This window comes from Camelus ferus, chromosome 8 (genome assembly GCF_009834535.1).
Source record: "Camelus ferus isolate YT-003-E chromosome 8, BCGSAC_Cfer_1.0, whole genome shotgun sequence".
NCBI lineage: Eukaryota > Metazoa > Chordata > Mammalia > Artiodactyla > Camelidae > Camelus > Camelus ferus.
In genome coordinates this window covers 47,889,871-47,904,125 of record NC_045703.1, presented here as the reverse complement: position 1 = coordinate 47,904,125, position 14,255 = coordinate 47,889,871, and the positions used below count along the sequence as shown (strand labels likewise).

At 39.3% G+C, this 14,255-nt stretch overlaps 1 protein-coding gene across 10 annotated transcripts in view; it reads right to left on the bottom strand.

Annotated features, from left to right (window-relative positions):
• EYA4 (EYA transcriptional coactivator and phosphatase 4) overlaps window positions 1-14,255 on the bottom strand; it is a 282,139-nt gene that overhangs the window by 25,462 nt on the left and 242,422 nt on the right. The gene's annotated exons all lie outside the window — the stretch shown is intronic.

Genomic DNA, 14,255 nt, shown 5'->3' with positions numbered 1-14,255 from the left:
TTATACAGAGATGTTTGCTTGTTTTCATTAGATGCCTGTACAATTATGGGCACCTTATGAATCAAGAGTTTCTGCCATTTTTTCAGTTTAACTGTAGTGAGTGTTGAGTTTAGGGTCTGAAAGGAATTGACAATGAAAAGTTGGATAGAGGGAAAAAGTGGGATAATAAAGGCACTAGCAGGATTTTGTGGAATCTCTGACACATATTATACATTCAGAACAGTTCCAGTAGGTTCAAAGTGTCTACAGCAGGGTTTAATATGGGGCAACCTGAACGTCTGCCAATTTACTCTGTGTACTGCTCTATGAAAATACCGAAACCATTCCCAAGACATTTGCGAGAGAGAGTGAGAAAGAGGTCGGGGGAGAAGGAGGGAGAGAGAGAAGATGAAGAAAATGAGTAACTCTTGGCCCTTAAATATGTGATTCTAAGCCGGATGTGACCAGCGTATAACCAAGTCAGGATCAAGGACCGCACTTCTATCAAAATACTAACGCCTATTAGCCGTGTTAGCACAGAGCATAAATTGGAGCCAGACTGTCTGTCTATGGGCCTCTGCCCTGCACTGGGCCATCAGCTGGAATTCCTCCTCTAGGGACACACTGTAAAAATATCTCAGGAGAGGCAGTGATTATGTATTTTTAAAGAAATAGGGGATCTTTTTTTTTTTTTTTTGAAGAACACAGGCTCTTGGAACAGTTACTCCTTTGGGACCCGAAGCATATTTGGAGATGTGTACACACAGAGGCAGGAGATGCACAAGTTCATCACAGGAAAAGGAACACAAACTAGCTCCACGAACCAAGCTGGGAAGAGCTCGAGGTTTTGTTAGGATACATAAATCCTTTTAACCAGAGACAAGAAATCCCATGGAATTCGAAAAGACAACCTACGGAATGGGAGAAAACACTTGCAAATGATGCAACCAACAAGGGCTTATTTTCCAAAATACAACAGCTCATAAAGCTCAACATTAAAAAAACAAACAACCCAATCAAAACATGGGCAGATCTAAATAGACATTTCATAAACAGATGGCCAACAGGCACATAAAAAGATGTTCAAGATCACTAATTATTAGAGAAATGAAAATCAAAACTACAATGAGGTATCAACTCACACAGGTCAGAATGGCCATCATTAAAAAGTCTACAAATGATAAATGCTGGAGAAGATGTGGAGAAAAAGGAACCCTCCTACACTGTTGGTAGAAATGTAAACTGGTGCAACCACTATGGAGAACAGTATGGCGGTTCCCTAAAAAACTAAAAATTGAGTTACCATATAATCCAGCAATCTAACTCCTGGGCATATCTCAGGAGAAAACTCTAATTCAAAAAGATATATGCACTCCACTGTTCATAGCAGCACTATTTACAACAGCCAAGACATGGAAGCAACCTAAATGTCCATCAACACATAAATGGATAAAAAGATTGTGTGTGTATACACACACACACAATGGAATATTACTCAGCCATAAAAAAGAATGAAATAATGCCATTTGCAGCAACATGGATGGACCTAGAGATTATCATACTAAGTGAACTAAGTCAGACAGAGAAAGACAAATATCACATGATATCTCTTACATATGGAATCTAAAAAATGATAGGAATGAACTTATTTACAAAACAGAAACAGACTCACAGACATAGAAAACAAACTTATGGCTACCAAAGGGGATGTGGGAGGGATTTTTTAGGAGCCTGGGATTAACATATACACACTACGATATATAAAATAGATGAGCAACAGGGATTTACTATATAGCACAGGGGATTATATTCATTATCTTATAATAACCTATAATGGAAAAGAATCTGATAAAGTCTATATGTGTGTGTGTGTGTATATATATATACATATATATATATATATATATACACACATACACATGAAAAAGTCTATCTATTTATCTATCTATCTATCTATCTGAATCACTTTGCTGTACACCTGAAACTAACACAACATTGCAAATCAACTGTACTTCAATAAAAAAAAATGACTGGGAATTCAGTCATGAATTAGGAGAGAAATTTTATAACTGAGTTGTCTTTAATAGGCAGTAAGCTGAAATGTTCTCAGGCAGAACTGGAGAATGGTTTCAGGAACATTCATTTATTTAGCACATATTTATTGTCTACCATGTGTCAGACATATTCAAATTCCGGGCAGAGAGTAGAGAATCAAATAAGCAAAGTCCCTGCCCTTATGGGATTTACATGATTACTAGATGAGCCACCTGATAAATGAATGGACAGAAAAACATTTCAGGTGCTGAAAAAAATCAGTCAGCAACAGAAGTCTATGGGGATGGATGGCGATAGCTCATTTTAAAAAAGTACAGGGAAACTCAGGAGGTGAGAGTGGAGGATAAGAGACCTGAAAAAGGGAGGGGACTAGCCTTGCATGGAGGTGGTGTGGTTGGGAAATAGGCAGAGGTGAAAATGAGGCTAGAAATGCAGGACAGGTGAGGCCGAGTGACCCGGGGCAGGGATGTGGAGTGCAGCAAGGATTTTAAAAAAGAGGGAGTGCTCTTCTGGGTCAGATGCAGGAGAGAGACCCCAGGAAGATAAACCATGGATTTGGCAAGAAGGTTATTTCTCAGACTTGAAGAGAGTTGCTGGACCGGCAAGCTGGGGAAGGGCAGGGAAAGAGGGCAGTGACTGGAAAATGGGCTCGAGGGGCTTTTCCGGTGACGGGATTACTACAGCTCATAAAACAGTGCAATGAGAATTATCCAGAAAGGTGGGACACTGGGCACTCAGGAGTGAAAGAGGTCTTCTGAGGCGATTCCTCGGGTAAATGAGAGGGCCTGGAGCCAGGGCATGAGTGTGGGCGCAAAGGGCAGGCAGAGAATATGGTTATGATGCAAAAATAAAGTAATGTTTTCAGTTTGCTTTTTCTTCTTAAAGGGACAGAATTTGTGCAGAATTGAGAGGAGGCTTTGAAGGCATAGGGGAGAGAAGCTGGAGGGGTTAACCCAGGAGTGCTGGGACCCACTTGAGATTTGTGGCCACATTCAGCTATTGGGGTACAGTTACAGTGTTGGGCAGGTTTGTTTTTTTTCAAGATGAGTCTGAAGGAGAAAAAGAGGGTAAGGATGACGAGGCTTTATGCAAAAGTGAGGTGACAGTGACGTCCAGGGCTGGGAGATGACGTCTAAGGCAGAGGCTCGCAAACATGACAACACATGAGAAACACCTACTAGGGAGTTTTAAAAAATCCTGCTGCCCAGGCCATACCGCATACCAATTAAATCAGATTCTCTAAGGTGGGACTCATGCATCAGTAATTTCAAAGCTCTCCAGTGATTCTAATGTACACAGGACAGAATCAGCTGATTCAGACCTTGCCACTCAGATTCTAACTACTATATGTAAACTAGAGAAACAGCAAGGTCCTACTGCACAGCACAGGGAACTATGTTCAATACCTTAAAGTAGCCTATAATGAAAAATAATACAAAGAGGAATATATACATATATATATATATAAAATAACTGAATTGCTATGCTGTACACCTGAAATTAACACATTATAAGCTGACTATACTTTAATTTAAAAAAAAAAAAAAAAAAAGACCTTGCTGCTGAAAGTGTGGCTCACAAACCAGCAGTACTGGCATCAGCTGGGAGCTTGATAAAAAGCGGAATCGCACAGCCTACCGCAGAGATGTACTGAAGCAGAATTTATAGTTTAACAAGATTGTCGGGAGATTCATATGCACATGAATATTTAAAAAGCACTGGTCTAAGAGCCTTCCTGAAGGTCTGAGACAGTCAGGGAAGACTAGAGCTGGCATGGCCGTCTGGTTTCTCAGGAGTTAAGCCTCTGGGATGCTTCCAAAACACTCAAAGACTTGAATCAGTCTGATTACTGAGGAGAACAGTGACTCAGTATAATTTGTTGGGAATTAAGCTTCCCTAGATATAGCTTAAAGTTATGAGTAAGAGTGCACTGACCCACCTTCACTTCCATAAAGATCATCTGTGGTCTTAACTTCAGGGACCAAACGATCCCTGGTGCATCTTTCCTTAGTCACATAGCCAACTACCTTCTAAAGGTAAAGGCGAAAAGCTGGTAAAGGTGAAAAAACAGTAATTTTTGCTCTGGATTAAAAGGATTCGTTTGAAATTGAAGTGTTTGATGTAAGCATCATATTTGCAATTAATTGGTAGTCGACATTAAGTAATCAGAAGCCATGAAGGGAATATCACACAGCTTACCTACCACTACCAGCTTCTACTGTTTTAATCAGAGGAGGTTCCAATGAATAAAGCTCACTCAAATTTATTAAAGTAATAATGGATTAAATATACTTCAAGGGGAATTACAGCAGCAGTAATATGCTACAATCATATTTGCTACACTATACTATTGCTATTGTAGAGACTCTGGATTGATGGAACTTACTTCCAGTCCACGATATGTCATAAATACCTTTAAAATTAAAAAATAATATAGCATATATATCATATATATATATATATGTAATATATATATAAATTAGTAGGAGTTTGGGATTAACAGATATACACTACTGTATATAAAACAGATACACAACAAGGTCCTACTGTTTGGCACAGGGATATATTCAATATTTTGTAATAACCTATAATGGAAAAGAATTTGAAAAAGAATACACATAACTGAATCACTCTGCTGTATGCCTGAAACTAATGAAACTAACACAACACTGTATATCAACTATATTTCAATAAAAAGTTGTTTGTTTTGAAAAAAAGATTTGGAGAATTAAAAACACACACAAAACAGTATGATACTGTATTTATAGTATACAATATACAATAATATGGCATAGCAACCAGATAAAAAGGTAAAAGTCAAGAGAATGATGAGAATGTCCATGGGAGGATGAGCCAGAAAGTACAGGACTGAGAGAGAAGTGATGTGACAGAGATGGCAAGTGAACACACCCAACTGAGGCCTCAGGACTCAGAGAAGGGTGTGTGGTAGCTGTAGAAAAGTTAAGTGAGACATGAATTTAGAAAAAGGAGAGTTGATGAGTTATATAGAAACTTGAGACAAGTTAATAATCTAATGTGTCCCCCTCCAACGTCCCAAGATGTGAGATTGAATGTGCATAAACCGAGATCATAAACTGAGACTGAAACTTCAGGGGAGGTTTTAACAAGCTCCTCTAGAAATTTGTGTTTTTAAGAAACTAATTACCACTCACTGAACTATATTCAATATTTTGTAGTACCTTACAGTGAAAAAGAATATGAAAATGAATATATGTATGTTCATATACAACTGAAGCATTATGCTGTGCACCAGAAATTGACACATTTATTGTAAGCTGACTATATACTTCAATAAAAATATATATACATAATTACCACTTATCTTTCTCATATATTAGTTTCAAGTTTCACTATCTCGAGAAATATCACTGTCTTAGATATTTAACTTTACTTTTACATACAGATGTACATACAGTCAACCCTTGAACAACATAGGTTTGAACCATGCAGGTCCATTGATATGTGGAATTTTTAAAAATAAATATACTGGAACATTTTTTGGAGATTTGCAACAACTTGAAAAAACTCACAGACTTCCCCCACATAACCTATAAATAATGCCATGAATGCATAAAATATATGTAGATACTAGTCTATTTTTATCCTGTAACATCATAAAAATACACCAATCTATTATAACAAGTTAAAATTTATCAAAACTTCTGCACACACTTACGGATCACTCACGGCATCATTCAGTCAAGAGAAATGTAAACAAACATAAAGTTGCAGTATTAAATTATAACTACAAAAAAGTTAACTGTAGTACATACCGTACTACCGTAATCATTTTGTAGCCACCTCCTGTTACTACTGCAGCGAGCTCAAGTTTTGCAAGTATCCGCTTAAGATGCTGAGTGACCAGCAATGCGAATCATCTCTGTGTGAGCAGATGGTCTCTCCAGTAAATTGCATAGTGCAGTAAAAAGTGATCTCTTGCAGTTCTTGTGTATTCTGCATTGTGTTTAGTGCACTACCATATACCTGAAATAATACTGGGGGCCCATACAAAGTGCCCCAGTGATGCTAGAAGTGCTCCCATGAAGCAGAGAAAAGTCATGATGTTACAGGAAAAAGCTGAATTGTACCACAGATTGAGGTCTAATGCTGTGGCTGCCCACCGTCTCAAGATAAATAAATCCAGTGTAAAGAACACTGTAGAAAAGAAAAGGAAATTCATGAAGCCATCATTGCAGCTATACCTAAGTGGGGAGGGTATAGCTCAGTGGTAGAGCGCATGCTTAGCATGCACAAGGTCCTGGGTTCAATCTCCAGTACCTCCATAAATAAATAAATAAAACCTAATTACCTCTTCCCTCCAAAAAAAAAAAAAAAAAAAAAACCCCAAAATTTAGAAGGTACATTGCAGCTATACCAGCAGGTTCAAAAAACTTGCACTTTTTGAGAAATATCTTTTTATCTCATATTGAAAATCCAGCTTTAATGTAGGTGTAGGATTGCTACAAGAAAGGCATACCTATAGATTCTAAAAATGAAAACAAAAGGAAGGTGAAGAAGCTAAAAGTAGAGATATTAATGCCAGCAAGGGATGGTTTGATAATTTAAGAGAGGTTTGGCTTAAAAGTGCCAAGATAGTAGGAGAAGCAGCTTCACCCACCAAGAGGCAGCAGATGAGGTCCCAGATGCCATTAAAAAAAAAAATCATTGAGAAGAAAGGGTACCTGCACGGACAGGTTTTTAATGTAGAAGAATGTGCCCTACTCCAGAAAAAAAAGTGCCACAAAGGACATTTATTAGGAAGAAAGAGAAATGAGTACTAGGATTTAAGGCAGGAAGGGACAGGCTAACACTACTGTTTGGAGCAAATGCAGTGGGGTTTATGATCAGCACTGCCCTTATCTATAAAGCTGCTAACACGGAGCCTTGAAGGGAAAAGATAAACACCGGCTACTAGACTTCTGATTGTACAACAAGAAAACCTGGACAAGGAGAACCCTTCTTCTGGAATGGGCCTATCGGTGCTTTGTCTCTGAAGTTAGGAAATACCTTGGTAATAAGAGACAGGCCTTTTAAAGTTCTTTTGATATTGGACAATACCCCTGGCCATGCAGAACCACTTGAGTTCAACACTGAAGGCACTGAAGTAGACTACCTCCCCCCAAACACAAAATCCCTAATTCAACCTCTAGATCAGGGGGTCATAAGGACTTTTATGGTCCTCTATGGAAAGGACTGTCAACTCTATGGAAGAGCCCCCAATAGAGAGAACATCGTGAAAGCTTGGAAGGACTGCACCACTGAAGATGCTATCGCTGTTACAGAACAAGCCGTGAAAGCCGTCAAGCCAGAAACAATAAATTCCTGCTGGAGAAAACTGTGTCCAGATGTTGTGCATCACTTCACAGGATTATGACTGAGCCAATCAAGAAAATCATGACAGAAATTACGGATATGGCCAAAAAAAAAAAAAAAGCTGGGGTTGAAGGGTTTCAAGATATAGATCTTGGAGAAATTCAAGAGCTAATAGACACCACACCAGAGGAATTCACAGAACATGACTTGATGGAGATGAGTGCTTTTGAATCAGTTCCAGACAATGAGGAAGAAGATACAGATGAAGCAGCGCCAGAAACAAACTTGACGGCGGACAACCTGGCAGAAGGGTTCTGATTATTCAAAGCTGCTTTTAACTTCTTTTATGACAGGGGCCTTTCTACGATACAGGTACTAGAACTAAAGCAAATGATGGAAGGACTGCTACTACAGAGAAACATTTTTAGAGAAATGAAAAAGCAAAAAAGTCAGATAGAAATGACAATGTATTTCTGTAAAGTCACACTGAGTGTGCCTGCCTCCCCTGCTCCCACATCCACCTCCTCCGCTTCCTCCACCTCTGCACCCGCTGAGACAGCAAGACCCACCCCTCCTCATCCTCCTCCTTGGCCTACTCAACGCGAAGGCAATGAGGATAAAGACCTTTATTGATGATCTGCTTCCACTTAATGAATAGTAATCATCACACCACACAGCTAAATAAACTTGTCTGTTGTATATGTGTGAGTGTCTTCGAATGAAAAATCTAGTAACTGCAGCTAAACTGTATGAGATGCTTTTGTCTCATCACCACTGTCATCATCTAAGTATTTATCGTGTAGAACATCGTCTGCAAGACTTGTATTGAAGTGGATAACCTATCCATACATAGGCATGGGGTGAGTAATATTTCATATAAAATTAATAATGTGTTCATTTTCTTACTGTTTGATATCTTTGCTTCCAAAGAATTACATTACAGTATGCCCCTCTCTCTAGTAATTGGAGAAACTGTGTATCAGCCTATCATCACAGGAGAGTGGTTTTTAAAGAAAAGTAGCAATGTTTCCAATGCTGTATTATGACTCTGACTGTAACACTGTATGCCATAAAAATTTTATAACAATTCATTCATTCTAACTATTCATTTATTCATTTATAACAATTCATTCATTAGGCTAGGCTACTGTGAAGCAATCAGATTGCTGTTTTGTTATCAATGCATGAATTATGCCTGTAAATATACATGAATTTCTTTTTCACATTATCTTTTCATTTCTGATGTGCAGTATTAGTAATACATATCAGATCTACAGTGCTTTGTATCACATAATACTGACAATTCACCTTATAAACAGACAACATGAACTTATGGTATCGATAAATACAGTATGGTACTGCCGTATTTTCTCTTACTTACGATTTTCATAACATTTTCTTTTCTCTAGCTTACTTAATTGTAAGAATACAGTATATAATATACAGCACACAAGATTATGTGTTAATCAACTGGTTTACGTTATTGGTAAGGCTTCCACTCAACAATAGTCAAGTTTTTAAGGTGTCAAAAGTTACACTCAGATTTTCAACTGCATGGGGGGGGGGTCAGAACTCCTAACCCTCACAGTGTTCAAGGGTCAACTGTACTATATTTACATACATACTATTCACATACACATATATGCACACAAACACTACAAGCAACCATGATACACACAAAAATCTTCAAGGCTTGCAAATTTTGCATTCATTCATTTTGTATGTACCACATCCACTCTCTACTCACTCTCTTCTTCTCTACAATACTGAGCTGAGTATCTCACACTATGAGATAAAACAACAGATAAAAATATATGGACATTTCTTTTAAAAACATCCAGTTTCGCCGAAGTTCAGCTTCCCGACATTCAGATTTCTTTGAAACCAAATTAAACACATCATGCTTATTGTTTACTCTGGGATAGGCAACGTGCTGAGTTTTACTGTATTGACTCATTTAATCCTTCTAGTCAAATTATTAATTTATTATTCTCCTCATTTTATGTAAAAGGTAACTGAGGCTCACAAAGACTACGTCAGCTCCCCAAGGTCACATGCCGAGTAGAAAGTAGAGCTAGAATTTAAGCTCAGGTCCCTTCTCCCTCCAAACTCAGAATGCTCTCACCATGATGCCCAGAGGGGCGGTAATCTGCAGAGTTAACTCTGCCACTGGTGTGGTTTCCAGTCCATGGTTCCAACACTTATTAGTTCTAACCACTTCTATTAAATCATGCTGCTCTTCCTTAGTTGACATGCACAGTCAGTCAGTCCTTATCTTCACGACAACCTTATAATTTAAAATCTAGCTGGTGCTATTTCAGAAGTCTTTCCATATGTGTGTATAGATTGTTTAATATAAAAGTATCGGGGAGGGAGGAGAGTATAGCTCAGTGGTAGAGTGCATGCTTAGCATGCACAAGGTCATGGGTTCGATCCCCAGTAACTCAATCAAAGAAGAAATAATAACAGTAAATAAACAAATACACCTAATTACCTCCCCCACCAAAAGCAACCAGTGGATTTATCCTGATGAACACATTATTTCTCCAGCGCTGCTCTTATATAAGATGTTGTCTAAAATGAGCAAGTAGTTTTAGGAGCTTGAATTTCATTTTCACAATACAAGGAAACTGTTCATTTTCCTTCAGTCTTTTTCCTGACTTGGGCTACTTACTTCGCATCCTTTCTGTGGAATCACTTTAGAGAATCATGGCCTCATCGTACATGACACATTAATGCTCCAAAATAAATCAAATCCCTAAAGCACAATTTACTTAGCTCCCTTCACCCTCCCTCCAACAAAGAGGAATTACTGCAACTTATCAGGTAAAATAATATACACAATTAATCAGGGAATAGGAATAATCTTCATAAACTCTAACAGATGATGGATGTTTCTGGTTTACGTCCTGCCAAATTTACAGACTCCTACTCTAAGAGTTTTGTGGTGCTGAAACATGCACGTGCTAACTGGTGCCCAGCTGCAAAGCCCATCATCGGCTTCACGGGCAACAGACTCAAATACCGACATCCCTCATTTGCCATCTTGGTAAATATCCAGAGATCATTCTGCTTGGGAAAAGTGTTTACAGCCAAACAGAGTCAAAAAGTGGTAACATATTAGGAAGATCCTTGAAAAATTCACAATATTATTTATTTATAAATGGAGGCAGGACTCTCCTAAAGTTTTTTTTTAATTAAAACAGAAAAGTTAGTTACACAAAGCAGTTGATGAGTAAAATGGCATTCCGAAATAATTATGTTCCGTGAATTTGTTTTTGTAGGTGGTGGGGAGAAAAACATGAGGCCAAGAGTATAGCTGGAGATGTGGGTTCCGGTTAGCCACACCACTTGCGAGCTGTGTGCCACAGCACCCATCGCCTAGGGTGGTGGTGAAAGCTAAGGAAACAATGCACTCAAAGGATGCTCAGCAAAGTGCCAGGCACACAGAGGAGCTAGAAAATGGTACCTACCTACTTACTTACTTACTTATTATTTTTTACAGGGGCAGGGGGTGGGGAAGAGAGAAAGGCAGGTAGATAGGTACGTAGGTGTGGTCATGTCCGGGTATGATTTTACACCTCAGACACTTACATTTCCAGCTCCCAGCTCACTGAACTTCAGGCCACCGCAGTACTACTTCGTGCAAATACTGACCTTCTGTACGTCTGGAAATTTCTGCCTTTGTCATTTCCCCTTTGCGGGGAAATACTTTTATTAAGCTTCTCCAGCATGGGGCATGGAGATGATGGTTTTCAGAACTCAATGCTACTTCTATAAATTTACATTATCTCATTTAATCCGTCCAGTAACCCCAGGAAGGAAATGGAGTATAAGCATGTTCAGATGTGGGGAAACAGGCTCAGAGGTTAAATGCCCAGCTGAAGGCACATCCAGGCACAGGACTTCACTCTAACTTCTAGCTTGGTGCTCCAGCTGGATTACTGCCTTGCAGGCTGCTCTGAGCAACCCCCAGGGCTCAGGAAAGTGCGGTGATTGAGAACAATGGGGGAAAGGACTGGCTACGTGAGGGAAATGGGAGATCTCCAGTCCCCCGGCTTCCACATTTCGCCTGGAGCAGGTCTGCCCTTACATGTTTTATAAAGATGCAAGTGTGATATACTATGTGCATAAGAGTCTGGCTAAAAGAACAGAAAAATCACTATGTTATACAAAAATTTCATACTCCAGAAATATACACTATGGAAACAAGACTGATCTGAGAAATTAAAAGGGCCAAAGACATTAACAATTTCAAGGTTAGACAACCTTTAAGTAGTACAGGGGTCTTTTTTTTTTTTCCCCGCAAAAATAATGGTCCTGGTTACTTTTTCTATTAGCAGGGCAAAGTCCTCCTAAATTGTCAACTCATCACCAGAATAACCTCATTTCAATCAGTCCTCAAGGTCATTGCTTAAGACACTCGAGAACTGAGGAAACAAACATGGTACCAAAGGATTCTTAACCATAAAACACCTCAGAACCTTTAATATGATAACACGCACTGAATGGCCATAAAATTCAAGTATTCTCCAAATTTCTTTAGCCATGAGTTTTCTCATTTTCTCAAGAAAAAAAAGTTGGGGAAAAATTGTAGAATAGATAAACAAGATTATACTGTATAGCACAGGGAAATATACACAAGATCTTATGGTAGCTCACAGAGAAAAAAAATGTGACAATGAATATATATATGCTCATGTGTAACTGAAAAATTGTGCTCTACACTGGAATTTGACACAGCATTGTAAAATGATTATAAATCAATAAAAAATGTTAAAAAAAAGTTGGGGAAATAATTCTATTCTAATGGTTCCCCAAGCATGGTCATCCATCAGCTTTATTGGAAATGTATTCCCAATGTGAAATCTTGGGCCCCACTGGAGATCTACAGAATCTGAAACTCCGGGGGTGGGACCGGCCACCTGTGGTGAACAAAGCCTGCGGGTTACTGTGACCCACACTAAAGGCTGAGAAGCCCTGCTCCAGTCTAAGCCACTACCACGTCTTATGTACTGCACAGTAGCCTCTAAACGGTCTCCTCGCATCCACCCTTACTCCTCTAAACCCCATTCTCCTCAGAGCAGCCAATTTTAAACCATCATGTCCCAGTTCAGTCTAAAACCCTACAACAGTTCCCACTGCGCCTTGACTAAATCCCAAATGCCTTCCCATAGATGCCCTGCCTGGTGCGGTCCCCTGCCTGCCTCTGTTTTCACCTTGTGTTACTCTCTCCCGTGTTTACCATCTTCCAGACACACTACTCCTTTATATTCCTGCAACACTGGAAGGCTGTTCCCGCCTCAGGCCCTTCCGTGTCCTCTGCCTGGAACACCCCTCTCCTCGCTCCTCTCCCCTAAGCTGCAGGGCTCGCTCCTTCTTGTAACCCAGGTCTCAGTATCAGTGTCACCTCCCCAGTCACACCCCCGAGTCACTCTCTACCTAACCTTGTTTTATTGTCTCCCCAGCAGTCACCACAACCTGAAATGATTTTGTTTGCTAGTAAGCTCCACGAGAGTAGGAAGCACGTCTGCCTTGTGTAAAGTAAATATTTGTCAGAGGAATACAGTCGTTCTGGGAGCTCTGGTTCACCACCTCCACTTACAGTTTGCGGTGAAGATGCAGCCCTCAATGCCCTCTCTGTCCCCTTCAAATGGCCCCTGAGCTACCTGTGGTCCCCAGCTTCACAGGATGGGCTGATATAACACCATCTGAGCTGCTTCTCAATTTGCCAAGATATCAATGTCTTACTAGTGAAAAGGCAACACCAGTTTCCCTATAGACATTAAGAAAAATGTTAATGATCAAATTCCTTTCAGAAAAAATAAATGATAATTCATTAAATAAGGTCATCTAAGTTGCTTTTCACGGAAATCAATAAAGGTATTTTCATTTTGATTAGAAAAAAGAGAGCCTAAAACCATTTTCACTTTTTTTTTTTTTTAAATTTCCCTGAGTAAACCATTTATTCTACATGGTCAACTCCAGCAGGCCCCCTTCCAGTAATGTAGTATTAAGAACAAGGACTTGCTTTGAGTATGACCTGCTTTCCAACATTTATCATTCTGTGACCTTGGTCAAGTTTCTTAAACCCGCATAGCCCAGGGCTTTCTCATCTCCAGAACTTGGATCGGAGTAAGTTACAGAACAGTAATTATGAGAATCAAGCAGGACAACATTTGTGAATGTGATTGATAGCAGTTACAGTTTTCCTGAGTGTTAATTCACACCAAGTGTTCTTTCTGCTAAGCCATCAAGCACGTTATCTCTTTGATTCTTATCCACTATAGATAGTATTATTCCCATTTTATAGAAATTGAGACTGAGGAGCTAAGTAATTTGCCTACGGTCAGAAAACTCTAAGCATCAGCACTGGGCTTTCAAAGGTAGGTTTACCTGATTCGATGGCTCTTGACCTTAACCGCCACTGGCATCGCTTGTGAAATGCCAAACGTGGGTCCTATGACATGGCAGGGGTTCTATAAATGTGAGCTTATCTTCCCCAGCCTTCCAATCGTGCCCCTTTTCCTACTCTGCACCACTGCGAGGTACTGCTGCCTCACTCTATTTCACTGAACATTTTTAAAGTTTTTCCTTTTGATGGAAAACTATCCCAATCGTCTGAGAGAAGACAGTTCGAGAACTCACACAACTGCCTACACAGTGCCTCACTAATTGTCCTTACTCCTTTCAGGAAATGGGCTAAGATTTTTTTTTCCCTAAAAGGTCATTAAACAAAATTGTTACCTTTTATATCTGTTTAGCAACATTTATTGCCAATACTAAAAATCAAATGCAATGCAGATTCAACAAGAGTACAATTTAGGAGTAAATATTTAAGCACAAAAAATTCATCACTATAAGTCTAGAAGATAAAGTTTAAACAA